Source organism: Syngnathus scovelli, chromosome 12 (assembly GCF_024217435.2).
Source record: "Syngnathus scovelli strain Florida chromosome 12, RoL_Ssco_1.2, whole genome shotgun sequence".
Classification (NCBI taxonomy): Eukaryota; Metazoa; Chordata; class Actinopteri; order Syngnathiformes; family Syngnathidae; genus Syngnathus; species Syngnathus scovelli.
Window position 1 is genome coordinate 9,314,145 of NC_090858.1, and position 16,939 is coordinate 9,331,083.

The window sequence follows — 16,939 nt, forward strand, 5'->3', positions numbered from 1 at the left end:
TTGTTTGGTGACCTCGTCACCTCTTTTTATCCCCACCTACTTATTGAGCATTGAGTTAAAAGTGTAGGAGCACAATATGGAATCATTACCAAACGTGCTTATAAGAAAAGTCGTGGTATTTCTCTTGCTTTGTTGTGTGTTTGACCTTTGAAAATATCACAGATTAAATCTTCAATTATTTATGAAGGCGAGGGTTGGGGATGGGATGTTTCCATCTGGCATTCTTATTTCGAAAGATTGAGTTTGTGCCTTTTTTTAAATTTTTTTTTTTTAAAGGTTCACCGTGTCATTTGCCCTTTATGGCACCGAGCTGTAGAACATTTCCTTCCATGTGCAGCTAGATTATTTTAGCGGCGACCTGTTTATAATCACCCTTAGTATAGTAAACATTTATTTTTTTATCGTCTAATTCTAATATGACAAAAAAACAAGAGTAACAACAGAGGAGAATAATTACAATATGACGTCCCTATGAGTATTATTTTTTAGCAGTGTTTGATATGCAAGTAGTGTTTTTCATCTGAGCCCCAGAAATGTCATTGAGAGACACTTGGGAGGGGCTGAACGTCTCAATTAAAGCATGTTAACATGCATCATTCCATTCACCCCATAAGATGAAAAGGCATCATTTAAACTGATCTACAGTGTCAGTGAGAATACATTAGTGTAGCGGCCTGATAATATAACACTCCAGGGACTGGAGTGTCTGGCAAATGTAGATACAGTCACAACTTAAGATGCAGTATAATGAAATTTAAAAGAATGATCAAAGATTCAAGAATTGTTTATTTTTACTGTAAAACTGCAATATACATATCCTTATTCTAACACTATAACTGTTATGGCAGATCAATTTCAATACAAGACAAACATTTATAGTAAGTCTAACATTCACGCCTGATTCCCCCAGTTGGATGATCCAAAGCACGTTTCACCGTAAGGTCTGATTAGAGCATGAAGGTTAGATTGGCTTCCATTAGAAATATACCAAATTATCAGAGGTGGAATCTTATTAATCAGCGTACCTGGTGATCAATCCAGAGTGTATTCCACCCAGGGATGTAGGCTTCAGGTGAACTTTAACATAATAAGCGCTACAAGATGGAGGATAGTCTTCTATCTCCCTTCTATATTCATTGCATGAATATACAGTAGTGTAACCTTTGCATGACATTCACATACAATATTTCATTCGATGCTTATGTATACTTTTTATCTCGCTCTATTCGGCATTTTGGATGCTTTATTCCAAAATGACAACCTCCTTGTCCATTTGCAAATGACAAATTGTGGCTAGGGTGCCCCTTTTTGTTTTATAACCATTTTTGTTGAACTATTGACAACAGGGAATAAATGTGGTCAATGCGTGAATGACAAAGTGGCATCAAACTGTGGAGGCTAATGTAGGACAGCCTCACTACAATTCAGCATCATTCTCCAACACAAATGTGAATGCCAATGTAAGATGCTGGAGATTAAAAGAATTAGTTGGAATTTAAAGCAGCCTTCCAAAAAAAGACTACATTTAAGTCTTTCAATGACCCAGTTTTGTGACATCTATCCAGTAGATTAGTTGCTCTGGAGGCATCTCAAAATAATGTTTTTGAATGTTCAGTGTGGGTATGTCTGCATGCAAAGGCTTGTGCACGCACACAGAAAACATTTTTGTCTTTTTGTTTGTAGGACTTATTTTCTCACTTGTATTGGTTTTAGATCTCATCAAAAAATAGTGGCCTAGATATAATTAACCCCCTTCCGCCCGAAGGAAATAAAGGCATAAAAATGCCACGGCACCCTTCAATTTGCCCTGTGTGGAGCCGCTCCCCATGTTAAAGTCAAGTGTCTAATAAAAAGAGATATCACGGCCTTCCTTCAGCATGTCGGCACGGCAGCACAGTCTGCAAGCACTCTCAGAAACGTAGCAGGCAGGTGAAGGGAAAAATAAGCTTGTCTTGCGGCTGGCAAGTTAAGTCACTGAAGCTGAAGCCTCTTCTATTGTTAAATTTAGTTTCACTTGATGAGAACTTTTACTGCCTTTAACCATGGCTTGCATTTCTCTTCTCTATTACAATGAAGATGCCAAAGAGGAATACACTTTGTGTTTAGATAATATGAGATAAAATACTGTATAAATGTAATTGGAGTATAGGTTTAACAGCTGAATGAGTTTGCACAAATCACACTGCATGAAAGAATATTCACTAGAGCAGAAGATCACACTTAACGTATTAGTCTAATTTTATTTGAGTTTTCACATAATGCACATTAAAGCAGGAATTATGTGTACATTTTAATTACTTTCAGCGCAAAATGGTAACTGAGATCGTCAATTGGATATGCCTGTGATTTCCCCTAATATAAGTCAGGCATACATTTTGAAATCTACTTCTTGGATGAAATGATTAATGAAAAAGTATTTGTCTATCATTATTATATAGTTTTTACAATACACTCTCGATCAGGGATTGCGTAATTAAATGCCAAAGGGTGCCACAATGCTTCATCAGTGCCACAAATTACAGTTTTGCAGACCTTGGGGACCTTGTAACACGGTATTTAGAATAATAATGAACATAAGTTGTCATGAAAAGATGCTTTTTGCTCATGCATGAATCCCACTGCATGCACGATTACTTAGATCATCTGTTGCTGAAATGCTCACAGCATGTTACGAAGTGGACATAATGTCAGCGAGGGAAAGCTATTCAAAGGTATTTAATGGGGATTTGCATGGTTAAAGGCGCAGATGAGAGGAAATTATCATCAGCGTATAATGATTCATTAAAGTCCAATTCATTGGATTTCAAACCGCACTCAGTTGCGTTAGGCATCTAAGCCTCTCAATTTCTTGTTAGGCACAAGGATGGCAACATCAGCTTTGTTCTCGAGGGTTGTCCAAAGTGCACATTTTTGGAGCATCTCCATTTGAACTTGTATTGCATTCATTTGCATGTACCGCTAACTATTGTCTTAAATTCCATATCCTGCTAATAATAAGAACAGGCATTCTTTTTAATATGATTCTGCCCTTTTGACAAAACGACAGGGGTACTCTGCAAATGGTGTTTTTTCAATACACTGCAGAAGTGCTGATGTGCCAATTTCCTCCACCTCCCTGTGGGAGGTGGGGCCTGAGAGAGGGGAAGCAAAAGCAGAGATAAGTGAGAGCAAAAAAAGTCCACATCGGGAAATCAGAGCTTTCAATAAGCCTTTTGTTATCCGATACCTGCTTTCCAATAGTTACTTTGATACAGTGATTTATTTGCAGATTGGGTTGTCGTGTTTTATGATTATCGTGTGATCTCTAAACTGAGCCATTCAACATTGACAAAACAAAGCAAAGCCTTTTAATGTAAGCACACAAATGTCCCCCCCCCCCCCCCCTCCCCCCACACCTTGGGGATACTTTATAATGGAGATAAACAAACCGAGTCTTCTGGGCTTTGTTTGTGTGTCCAGCATATGAAGAATTAAATGACAACGTACGATAACAGATCTTTTTCTCGTTCCTCAACAGAATGTCAGCAGTACTGAGGATCTGACTGGCACCGAGTCCCACCCCAAGGCTTGAGGATTACACGTGCTGCGTACACGTTAAAGCCTCTAAACCCTCGCCTCCGCAGAGCTGATCTGACTGCACAATCATCCCCCGTACCCTCAGCTCTGGTCCACTGGCCATGAGGCCTCCGCTCTCCCAGGATGCTCGCCGCTTACTTCCACTTCAGCAGAGCACCGCAATGCCCCACGAAGGTCAGAACATGAGTAAATTTGTCAACTTGCCTCCATGTATGCTGGATCACCGAGGACTTGACCCACGGTCTCAAAATCACTTCACTATAAATAAACTCTGGAGTCAAGCCGTTTTGAGAACAAATACACACAATGTTCTAAAGTTTTGAGACACATCTACAGTGTGAGTAGGTCAATGGATAAATCAGGAGTTGGGCTTAGTTGCCACTGAATCCTAAAGCTTAATCCTACCAAGACATTTTGGACCATTTTCTGTGCTTCCTTCTGTGCCCAAGCAAATGGCATGCTTGGAGTTTGTTGTGGACGAACCAGAGAGTCCTGACCTCAATCTTTTAAAAAACCCTCCATTATGAACCAGAATCTAAATTCATATTGAAATTGTATTGACATTCTTTTCACTTGAGGATTGGGGACTCTTGATACCTATGGACCCCTACCAGTCTATGACCCATTTGGTACGAGATCACAGAAAGAGGCAAAACAAAAAAAAAATCAGCAGTCAGTTTTATTCTTGAAATCAGGTTCATCTGCTTATGTACATGTCAAAAACTGCTCGTCTTTATAAATAAGCAAAGTGACAAGACAGCAAACGTGCTTAAAATTCAAACTTCTTTAGAGAGTTTCTTCAAATAGGGTGAAGGCCAAATAATGGGACAAAACAACTTACAATGAAAAAAAGAGAAAACACACTCACAATATTGCTAACAATATATATATATATATTTTTTTCCCGTGTTGTCAAAGTTATGCATAAACAACACGCACACGCCTCAGCTGTCCACCCCACACACGGCAGATCTGCAATTTCAAGGTGGAAATGAAGGAGCTGGAGGCAAGAGCCATGCGCAGGGAGGGCCACGTGCATTCAATCAGCCTCTGGCAGCTCTTCACCCTCACCTATCGTCATTGCATCACATCCCCAAATTTGCACTGAGGTGTGCCTCTTATGCACTCCTTGACACATCAAAGGACCGCAGCACTAGTTGGATCCTCACACTGCCGCAATCTGGAGCTTCCATGACAAACATGCACAGGGAGAGGACAGGCATGACTAAAGCCTCGAGTAGACGTATTAAAAAATGGATTCTCCATCTCCCCACTTCGATGAGTTAAAGTAAATTTGGCAGCCTTTGGGCAGAACTGCCTCTTCACGCAATGGTTAACCTTGGAGGTTGAGGAGAGATGATCTGGATCACAGACTCTGCAAGACAAGCTAGATGTGATAAATTAAAGTCCAGCTCTTTCTCCGATTTTCTTTTTTCAGGGCATGTCGAACCCCGCTCCCTCAAATTACAGGCAAAAGCCTGAGTTCATATTCAAGTAAATTGTGGTGGCAGAGTACATCTCAACACCATAGCAAGTCTATTTTGGATGGAGGCAATAAATATAAAAATTTTCTCTTGAGAGTTTTACCAGGTTGTAGGAGGTACAGCTGTATTTGCAAGAACAGCATTAAAGAGCAAATTAAAGTGAAAACAGTGTGCTCATCTATTGCCTCCGGGCTTTCCTACTTTCCACTATAATATTTTCTCCCCCTCACGCTTCACCTTCAGTACTGGACAAACTGGTTGGAGCGCGGAATTGAATTCTCTCCATGTTTTTTTTTTCTTTCCAGAGGGCTGCCTAATTAAGAATTTAATTATGGCTGAGAGCGAAACATAGGCAACAAATCCCCCTCATGTTTTAAACATTGTTGGGGTGCTCATCTCTCTCCCACTCAGTCTGTACAAGATGGTTCTCTGGAAGTTTTGAGGTGAACTGAAGGTAAGACATGCACAAAGATGCTAATCACCCAAGAGAATTCTCCAGTGTGCATACATTGCATTCATGATCAAAGAGATCCGAAAGCTTAAAAAAAATATTCAACACAATCCACATTATTGTTTTACGGGCATAAGTGCCCAAATGCTCCAAAATAAAATTGAAAACGATTGTAAATGAAATAGTAACTAGAGCAGTGCTTAAAAGTTTCCTTTTTGGTATTTTCCATTCACTGGAGTATTCTGTTGTCAGGTTCAGCAATGCCAGTGCTGTCGTCTCTTCATCATACAGATCTTCTCATCTTGTCTCAGCAGGACAACCCTCCAGAAGCTATTTGTCACAAGCCAGCGTTTCACAGTACCATGACCTCCAAGTGCTCGCTTGGAATTGGGTGCTCGGAGCCAGCTGTGACTGGAAAGCTGCAAAAGGAAGAGGGGTGTGATCAAGGTGAGTAATAGCTGTGTTCAGGTTCTGAGGTCAAATTTTCCTTACCAATCAATAGTAGTAGTACAGAACTACGGGTGTGTTCTGTGCTCCAAATTGTTACATTGAGGTGAATGTAGGTCTTCATAACAGAAAGCTAAATATGCAATATTGACAAAATATTGGGACATCTGGACTTCAAGCATTGGTGAAATTATGGAGTTTTCATGCCTTTGCAGTTATAATCTGACTTTCAAGTCATTGAGATTTGTGTTTATTTATTTCAGCATTTGTGAGGTCAAAGGTTACTGATGTTGGACAAGAGGATCTGGGTCACTGTCTCTATTCCGGTTCACCCTCAAGGTATTTGATGATGTTGACCTCAATACAGTTGTGCCTCTATGGCACATTCCTCATTTATTCCATCTAGACAACACCACCAATCACCCAATCAACTTACCAACACATCAACTAATCGAACAAACATCTGAGTGACACCCCAACCAACTAGTAATAAAAAACTAACTAACCCTAACCTACCACGCAAAACAACTAACCGACCACATCAAGTGAAAATCAATCACATGCTGGCTGCATGAAAATAAGTTCAAGTACCACTATGCTACACAATTTGTTATAAAATAATTTCCCTAAAATGTGGTTGGATTCTACTGTTCTTTAAAATAACATTTGCAGCTTGGTGATAACTTTGTCAATGCCCCATAGATAATGCAATGAGCTGTGAGCATAACTGTAAATGATTCCGAAATATATAACGTTAATAGAAAGTTAATGTTTTCATTACATACGCTGATGGGTCTTTATCTGTGGGAACAATGTAGCAATTGCCACCTGCAGTGGTTCTTCAATTGTAAATTGTTGGCAGTAGAGTTGATATGTTCTAAAGGTAGCACTGAACACACTGTGCAAAATAAAACAGACAGGCAGCAAGCCTATATAAACACAGCAAGTCTCAGAGCAACAGTGAAACCAACTAGGTTTATGTCGTGCAAACACACACACACACACCACACACTCAGCCATGTATTAGGCGATACGATTGAGGCAGGTGGTCCTTGGCAAGGTTTTTTGCTGTCACCTCACACCTTGCAGGTCATCTGTTATGGTGACGTTTCGCTGCCACGAGTCAAATAATTTCCCAGGGGTATACTGCATATAATTATGATTTAATTGGAAAGACATCCAGAGAGATAGCACAGGAGAAAAGTGAGTGCTTTGTGGAAACTGTCATAAAACATTGCCCATATTGACTGACTGTGAATGTGTGTTTTGCCACAAAAACAGTAGCGTATGGGGGCGGATGCATAATATTGTACGACTGAAGATTATTTCAATTGACCGATGCATTTACAAATAAAACTAAATGTACTCTTTACAATGTACTAAGTAGTCAGTTAAGACTTGTATTAGAGATGGATTGAAATGGACATTCAATCTACAGGCGAGCATATGGAAGCGCTTTGAAAACTTGTAACATCACCGGCAATTGTGATAAAACAGCACATTTGTGCTTTTATAGCCACGTTTTTGTGAACAGCCTCAGGCACACCTGTGCAATGATCATGCTGTCGAATCAGCATGTTGATGGTTCACCAGTGAGGCGGATGGATTATCGCAATGAGAGCATATGTGAGAAATAGGCCTTTGGTGTTACTTAGAAAGGGTCTTAGAGTATTTAAGTTCAGCTCATAAAAATTAGAGCGGAAACAAAAGTGTCCCTTTCATATTTTTGTTTAGTATGTTGGGGTAGTAAATCAGTATTGTCATAGATACGATTGTTTTGGTCACACTCATAGCTTGAGATAAAATTGGAATTTGAAAAATATGTCACTCTTTAATTGAGTATTCCCTTATTAACTGTTTGCCACATAAGGTATTCTGTCCTGAAATTATGAATTCATGGAAAGGTTACTGTGCCCATAATTTTATCTATGAAACCATTCAAAAGTCTCATCAAAACACCATATTAAAGTCTTAATTTGTTCTTTTTGTTGGGTTGACAACATTTATCTGAAATCAATCTCGGAGACGGTAGGTCTTTCTTGGCTTAGCGTTTTCTCCTGCGCAGAAGGGCGCATCCCAGACACAGCAAGTGTGGCTGAGATTCGCGCTTCGCGCTGAGTTTTGCCGACCTTTTTATTGAGAAAGAAACAATTGGGCAAGTGTACATGATCGGGTAGGTTCACAGGCAGGAAATACATTCCAAAGTTATATCTCATTACCACAGAACAAAGGGGATACTCTCGTGGACGGAGCAGTATTGGACGTCTCATGACTATTAGCTTAACAAAAACGTAGTCTTTAGTGGCCCTGGGAATACATCCCGGTGTCGTACTCATGACTTCAACTTAAATGAGACCTCTGTCTGCTTCAGCCATCCCATGACAATCTCATGATCTGAACATGTCTAGCTAACTATGGGGCTTATTGTATAGCGTGGCTAATGACTCCAGTCATTAGCCGGCCATATGCCCCCAAATCATTTTCACAAGGCTAGATGGTCACATACTGCGGAGAGTCTTGCACACAAAAGTAGATACATAGAATCCAATGATAAAAAGTATATCATTTCCAACATTCCCTCCTGTTTTTAACATTGGAATTCATGGGAAAACAAAACATCAACTAATAACTACATATGTGTATAAATGAGTATATGCTTACACAATATAGTATAGTACCATCAAAAAGCATGAAAATTTACATTCCAGAGTTTATCAGAACTACAGCCCTTCATCCGGCTTTGGCTATGTTCGTTATAATGGAATGTATTTTGTTCTGGATCGTCAAGAAAAATAGACAGGTAGGCGATTTACGCAAGGCGGTCCCACTCATCTTGTTCACACTGGGCCAACATGATATTCTGGACAGCAGATGCTGATGTCAGCCTTTTAGTCATGTGACTAATTAAAATAATGCCGCATGTGGTCATTTGATAAAGTAATGAAGGACATAATATTGACACAATATCACAGCATACTGCAAAGTTGAAATGCTCTTAGTTTTGCCCCCCTTGCATATGTATGTGTCTGTCGATGAATTGCTCTGGGATCACTGCCCAGGGCCTGCTGTCCATCCAAGATCTTTATGTCCACTTCACCGTCCTCAGAGTCTCTTCCCAGGCCCCGGTCAGCGTTCAGGAGTTCCCTAGTAATCGACATCTCCATAACCAGTCGTCAGCAAACAATTCTTCTCCTTTGTGGTTGTTTGGGGCACGGGGATGATTGGTGGTCGTTGTTCAATAGAACCTCCAAGCGTCCCTGCATCTACTCCTACGATCCAGAGGCCCGCGTGAACCTAAAACAAACAAACAAACAAACAACAACACTCCCCCCAGGAGTTATGAATTATCTTCCTTATTTCTCATCGTGCTGTCAGTCTCGCACGATTTCTCCTGTGACTGCTGCCTGTTGAATTCTGGCACGTCCTGTTAAAGCCTCCAAAACAAGTGAATCCAAAAAAGCATTGAATGTCACAATTAAATTTTATATGTATCTACTTACGCACTCAAACGTAACTCCACCCCCCTTTAACACATTCGCCCAATGTGTCATTAGGCATTTAAAAAGGAACCGGCAAACGTCCTACCACATCATCACGTCTTGCAGCCAGTCCTGTCGAACCTTGCAGTCATCCAGGATCGTCATCCCCAAGTTCCTGAAAATTGACTGTGCACCTCACACTCGGCAATACCAACAACGAACACTTGTACTCACAAAACTACACAGGCATCGAGTATCTACTAAATGAAAATAGACACACAATGAATCATGGCGCACGGGGATTCCGTCCTGAAAATCATCAATCATCATAAAAATCAAAAGGGTTAGGGTTAACATTTTCACGTGAATTCAACATAAACTTTCCAAGACTGCAATCGACAACCTGCAAAAGTAATACAAGTTATAAAACAACCAGCAATCTGCTCCTTGGCTGTCGGTTGACGCTGCAATAAGTCAAGTGACACACAGAAACAAAGCCAAGCTCGCACTTGCCACAAGCAAGCTTAAGTTCCATATGTATGGTTGTCATCTACATAGTCTGTCACCTTGTCGGGTGAGTTCAGGTTCGTCATGTCATATGTCCATCGTCCTAGTGTTCGATATCAGTCCTGTCTTGTCCATCCGTGTTGCTGAATTCGGCCTTCTCCATGAACTATTTTTGTTGTTCATGGTGCCTTTGATTAACCATCGGCTGTTAGTCATCACGCTTGGGTGTTCCCGTCTCAGGTGAGAGGAATCTCACCCTCAACTGTGACCCTTTCATACCAACCACAAAATACTTTGGCCTTTCATACTGCCCTCAACACACACACACACATATTCGTAACCACACAAGCGCCAATCCATTTGCATCTATCACTCATACAACAGCAAACAAATTTAGTATGTGTAAGTGAACAGGCAATCAGCGAATATTAACGGTAAACCCTTCATTTCTGGATGTCCTTCCCAAGTGAATATTTCGTACATTCGTACCGGACCTTTACTGTAAAATTGCCAATTAAATGCCTAAAAATTCAGTCATTTGTACTGCTGAGCATGTTCATGGGTGAGCATGGGGAAAGAAGCAGCCTCAGTAGGTCCTTAAATAATCTTGTCCTAATCCATCGTTCTGATCGAGCACCTGGGTAAAGATACTCAAAAGTCTTCCTCCAACAGTCTACTCCACTACATTATTTTCACTTTGCCATGTTAAGGCATTTGTTTTCCGAGTCCTATCACATTTGTCATCGCGTTCACTGTCACTTGGTGTGAGTCTCATGCAGTGTTATTCTTAACTGTAAAAAGTTTTCATGGCTGTTATTCCTTGATCTTATCAAACTTTTTGTTTTGACACCAGAATTTCCCTATGAGGTGTGATTAACTTCTACTTTATTAATTACCTCCATTGAATAATCTAATCACCTTTTGACTGCATCCTAGTAGATCCTAATGCCCTATTTTTCCTTCTCCGAACTGTTAATGACTAAATGTCTAATTGTTAAGCTGGATGGGCTAAATGTGATTCTACTCTTATCTCTTACAATTTTAGCCTATCTGTTTCATCCAAATTTATCCTCTGACTATGATACTTTTTCTTTCTTCGTAACACTACACAATTTGTTCCTTATTTGTTTATCTTTTAGCAAGACTCCTCAGTTGTGTCAAACTCAGTGCCCAAGCAAGCTTCCATCCACTCTGACCCAAGCTCCACCAAGTTTGATAACGTCTTGATGCATCTTTCAGGTCTTGTGTGTCTTTCGCCGCACCTCATTGTCAGGTTGTTATCTTTGGTTGTAGTCCCAGAGTCAACTCATCCCTCACTCTTGGATGAGTCCATTTTCAACTGAGTCCATTCTCATCTTGTGAGCTCCTTCACTCTTTGTACTCCGCCTCCGAGGATGTCGTTCTCCTCCAGGGCGTTGTGCTCCCCCCAAGCACAAATATAGTCCTTCTTTGCTCCTGCAAAGGTCAAAGGTGCCTTAGAGCCATGCACCATTTTTCTTGATGTTCTCAGCTGTCGGTGGAGTCTCGGGATCGAGTTTCAGAGTCACTGATGGATACTGAAAAAACAGACTGGGATACCAAACTTAAATATCATCTTCCAATTTGACATAAATTCCATAGTGCCTTCTGTTAATCAAACTTCAAATTCTACTATTATCAATAATCTAATCTACTTGAGAAGAACAGCGCCTTTCCTTCATGAGCGCTCGGATGTATTGTGATGGACCTCATTTGAACCATTTTAAATTGACAGATTACCCTAAACTTAAATTGCAAGTCTTAACTGTTATTTCTCTCAATTATACTGTAATTTCCAGAAACTCCTCCTATTTTCAGGCCACTATCTATCTTTTGTTTTCCTAACTTTGATTTTATGCCATTCTCTCTATTACCTTTCCACCTTTCCTGATTTGAGCCTTCAATTTCTGATCTAGTTTCCAAATTTTGCCTAGTATCATCTCTATTTTGACCTCAGTATTAATGGTGTTATGCTCACTTTACAGATATTACTGAACTGTCCTGAATTTATAATTCACTGCCAGTACATCGAAGGCCATTTCTCAGCTGTTCACTTTTTCCATGTTCCTGTTAGGCTCCACTATTCGAATCTTCGAATTTTTATATAGAGTTTCTTTTAGGTTCCTGTGTGGATCATGTTTCACACAAACAGGACATGCTTAAAAATTTTTTTTTTTCAAGAATCTAAACCAAAGGTAACTAATAGGTAACTAATAACTCATCTCCCCCCTGTTGTCACATAAGTGACACAACAGGCGTTGCCTTAAAAGTCATTTTGGCAAAACAGTTTTGTTATTGACATCGTCAATAGCACCTTATCCATTATCACACCCTTTGTTGTTTGAACTAATATCATTTTCAATCTTGTCAATCCTTCTTCTACTTTTGGTGTCCACGCGAATGTATCTTTGACTGCTAACGGCTGTCCATGAGCCACTCCTGTTAGTGGCTTAGCAATTTCAGCATAGCATGGAGCCCAAGCTCAGCTGTAATGACAAAAAAAAAAAAACATCAGTTGTTCTTCGTGGCAGGTCGTGGTGTGTCTAATATAACCTGTTACCTGCTCTCCCTTTCGCTGAGAGTAAACCAAGATAGTTTACTTCTGGTTTTTACCCATCCTAACTTCTGTTACTTGACTTCACTTCCTCTCTGGCCTAAATGCTGCATGAGGAGAAAGGAATCTCATCCTTACACTTCCTTTGTTTCAAAAGCAATTATCATCATTGTAGACGAAAACTTGAACTTTTGTCTACTTGAAGCCCTTTGAGACTGTTTGTGATTTAGGGCTATACAATAAACTTGACTTGACTTTTAGATGAAAGCCTAAAACGAGCCATTCAATTCATGATAATCAGTCAACCACTGTGAAATAAGGCCTATTTTCTTTTCTTAGCATTAAATATGCTCAAAATCATTCTTTCTTCAAAGTTGTTCTACTACTTTTCACATAGTAGTCTCCAACAACGTCAACCAGTCAAGCTGTATCTTGTCATTCATTCCTGCTCATTTGCATCTCACACACGCGCACACACACACAGGCACGCACGCATGCACTGTTCTCACTCTCCTCAAGCTCTCTTCAAGCCGTCCACACAGTCATACTACATCATTTTTAATTCACAGTCCTCATTTGAATCTGTCCTATCTCAAGGTTCTTGGTAAAACAACCCACTCATTCCGATTTTGACATATTCCAAAAATTCACTCAAGAGATGCTTGCATTGAATTAATTCCATAAGCTTTTCATTTCCAAAAAATTTGCAGATTTAGGGCAATTTTCCTTCCACTCATTCTTACAGGCAAATTCTACATTTCACCTTTACATTGTCCCAGTTTGAAATTCACATCATTCAGCCCATTTAAATCACACTGGGAACGTTTTTAAACATTCCCGAAATTGCAAAATTAAGAAATTCATATTTTCACGTTAAATTATTACTTCTTTGTAATGCTATGGCATGCTCAAACTTGGCCAATAAAAGATTGATTCAAATTTCTGCAAAATTTTACAAAATTCATATTTCACCTCTAAGTTCTACATGTTTCAACTGATTCAATTCTGCTCGAACATCATTCTGTTGCATCTCCTAAATATTTATTCATCTTTTTCGCCTGTCTTTACACCAATTTCTCCAAAAAATGCATTTTCCAGTTTCAATGTCTCCTTTTTATTTTATTTTTTCTTGCAGTGCAAATCGAATAGACCCCAGTCTAGTAACTTTCCTTGCACACTATTTTAGCCAATTTCAAAATTTTAACACATAGACACACATAAACACACAGAGAACACAAGGACAACACAAAGGCCCACAACAAAACACAGTGCACAAACAACATCAACAAACAATGCTGTGCAAACGTCTTCCTCTATTTGATGTTTTGGTTTTACTATTTTTATTTATTTTTTCTCACATTACTGGCCTTTCAATAAGGTTTGACAACTGTATCATTCGCATACATCAGCATCATTTATACTTTGGGGAAATTTAACAGCCTTGGTCATGCTTCTTGTTTGTACAGGAGTTCTTATTGACTGACCATAATATATTTTGCTATCATATGGGGGGGGGGTTCAGGTCTTTTAAATTAGATGCATGTTTTGCATAGGAGCAGAAGGAGCTTCTGCCTCAGGCTCCTCTTCTTGAGCCACGCCTAACAGTGCGCCTACGCACTATAGCTTCATTGTCTGACAATCATACTTGCGGCCTCAAGTTTGGTAACTTATTTAACGTATACTTCTCATCCCCTGATACATTGTCAGTAACACTTTGACGGCCCCCCCCATTGTAATCAATTTAGTTCAACATTTAAATCATAGGGATTTCTAAAGATGGAATGTTTCTTTAGTGCAATAACAACTTTCTGTGGTAATTCCTGCTTTGACCAGTTTTCTGGTGAGGAATTCCACAGAAATTTGCCATTTCTCCCCACCATGTTACATGCAGCACAATAGCGAGTGATACGTGCTACCATTCACACACATTCACACCGCGGAATTTTCTTAACACAACGAGGTGTATTTCCGTCTACAAGTTCCATCTGTAGACCGAATTCCTATCACTTGGAATTCACAACAAGGACTCCGCCGTCCTTACCCGGGTACCCTTTTTCTGGGGACTAAAATACCCCAACCACGCAGCCAACAAAGAGGTCTCACCGAGTCTCTGAGAGATTTCTTTTGAAGTTTCCGTCAATCCTCGCTGCCGAGAGGTGCTGAACCGGACGCCGGCCTGGTGGATGAACATTGTTCCCCAGGGCTTTCCTTCAGGCGTCCTGTGACCTCTGCCGTGCACGGATTCGGCGTCTTCAACACTCTTCGGATCAGCGAGCAGATTTTCAGGAAATCCCGGACGAGCCCCCAAAAATGTTGGGTTGACAACATTTATCTGAAATCAATCTCGGAGACGGTAGGTCTTTCTTGGCTTAGCGTTTTCTCCTGCGCAGAAGGGCGCATCCCAGACACAGCAAGTGTGGCTGAGATTCGCGCTTCGCGCTGAGTTTTGCCGACCTTTTTATTGAGAAAGAAACAATTGGGCAAGTGTACATGATCGGGTAGGTTCACAGGCAGGAAATACATTCCAAAGTTATATCTCATTACCACAGAACAAAGGGGATACTCTCGTGGACGGAGCAGTATTGGACGTCTCATGACTATTAGCTTAACAAAAACGTAGTCTTTAGTGGCCCTGGGAATACATCCCGGTGTCGTACTCATGACTTCAACTTAAATGAGACCTCTGTCTGCTTCAGCCATCCCATGACAATCTCATGATCTGAACATGTCTAGCTAACTATGGGGCTTATTGTATAGCGTGGCTAATGACTCCAGTCATTAGCCGGCCATATGCCCCCAAATCATTTTCACAAGGCTAGATGGTCACATACTGCGGAGAGTCTTGCACACAAAAGTAGATACATAGAATCCAATGATAAAAAGTATATCATTTCCAACACTTTTGTTAGCTGTCGTTAATTGTCTTCTTGTCCCGTCTTTGTCGCATTTCTGTCAAAATGTTTTCAAATGGATCCTTGAGGCCAATGTCGTTTCTGTTTCTCTTCTTTCACACGTTTCTCCATCTGCCACATTAGTGAGCCTCCTGTGAGGAATGCTCTTCCCTCAACATCCCCTGTGCAGTTCATTATCAGTTCTTCCACCTTGTTCTATTTCTCTACTCTAATGTAGTTAAACTTTCCTGATTGGAATTCAAACAAAATATTGACATTTGAAACTTTAATTCAATCAAACTAATTGACTAAAACAGAAAGTGAATCATTTCCTAAATAGTTTCCCAGAAAAGAAAACGTCCATTATGTTTAACATGAATACGTTCACAGTCAGAGCAATGTGAATCAGGTCTTGGCAGTTTGCAAAGTGAACAGCTGGAGTGAAGAGTTTGGCGAACACGGTGTAGCACCAAGCTCCTGGCTGTAATGAAGACTGCAGATGTGTGGAGCAGGGGAGGAGAGGTACGCCGACGGCGATGTAAGCAGCCGACAATTAGCTGTCTGGATGAGGATTCCTTAATCCTGTTTAGTGACAACTGTACACGTGAGGAGGCCAGTTTGTACTTTGGCTGCAGGGGCTCGTAAACATGCACTATGCATACGTTGTTGGTGGAAGAATGTCAACGTAGTACACATAATAATAAAATAAGGAATACAAATTAATTGTGTAGTTAAAAGATTGTCATAACAAACTGACTCACTTTTCTTTTCTTTGACAATTATTGTCTCAGAAGCCTGAAATTACATTGGAGATGAATTCAAAGTAGAGAAAAAGGAAAAGATTGGCCATCTGGGTCTTCCCTGACCTCTGCCTCAGGCAGGACAAGCTTATGTAAAGGAATGCCCTTACGATAGCTGTTCTAATCTAGAAGCATTAGTCTCTATTTACAGTTTTTTTTTTTATTCAACATTTGCATTGCTCAACAAAGAATGCATAAAATATATCAGTCTCATTCAGATATGTAATCTGAAAAGTTGAGGTTTTCAATTGAACATATTCATTGTATTAAATTGAGGTTATGCTGTATGGATTTGATAATAGCAAGCTCTCCCAGACCATGACAGGATGGGCATTTTTAGATAACGTTACTATTTAATGAGCACACGATGGGCTTTGACTTTGCAATATGGTTCAGTTAGCAACCTTTTACAGATATGGAGTTGAATCGGTGGGGAGTTCATTTTGTGCATCGTGGGTGGAGTATATGCAAACAAATGAATTTAGCCCATATAATTTGATTTATAAAACCAAAGACAAATTGCCTTGACTGAGTTTGCATCTTTAAATAGCTCGCCTGAAGGGCAGGTGCAAAGAAGCATACACAACAGTGCACAGACAAAATGAGAGGTGGCGGCGAGAAGTTTTTCGCTTGTGTAAACAATTTTGAATTGCCAATAAAAATTGTCATGACATATCATGTATTCAGCGTTACCATTTTGGAGCTTCTGAGGGCTGACTTGGAGCCAGTCAT

At 40.1% G+C, this 16,939-nt stretch overlaps 2 long non-coding RNA genes across 4 annotated transcripts in view; one reads left to right on the top strand and one right to left on the bottom strand.

Moving 5' to 3' along the window:
• The window catches only part of LOC137840788 (uncharacterized), a 144,811-nt gene that overhangs the window by 20,701 nt on the left and 107,171 nt on the right, over window positions 1-16,939 (top strand). For 2 of the 3 annotated variants that reach the window (XR_011087827.1, XR_011087825.1), the window contains exons 2-5: window positions 3,518-3,750; window positions 5,366-5,514; window positions 5,823-5,958; window positions 6,222-6,297. This is a non-coding gene — a long non-coding RNA (uncharacterized lncRNA). The remainder of the gene's footprint in view (window positions 1-3,517; window positions 3,751-5,365; window positions 5,515-5,822; window positions 5,959-6,221; window positions 6,298-16,939) is intronic. The other variant, XR_011087826.1, reaches the window with a different exon arrangement.
• LOC125978271 (uncharacterized) lies at window positions 7,991-15,417 on the bottom strand. Its single transcript, XR_007484973.1, has 2 exons — window positions 12,523-15,417; window positions 7,991-12,448 (listed from the first exon to the last, which is right to left on the bottom strand). It is a non-coding gene; the product is annotated as an uncharacterized lncRNA (long non-coding RNA).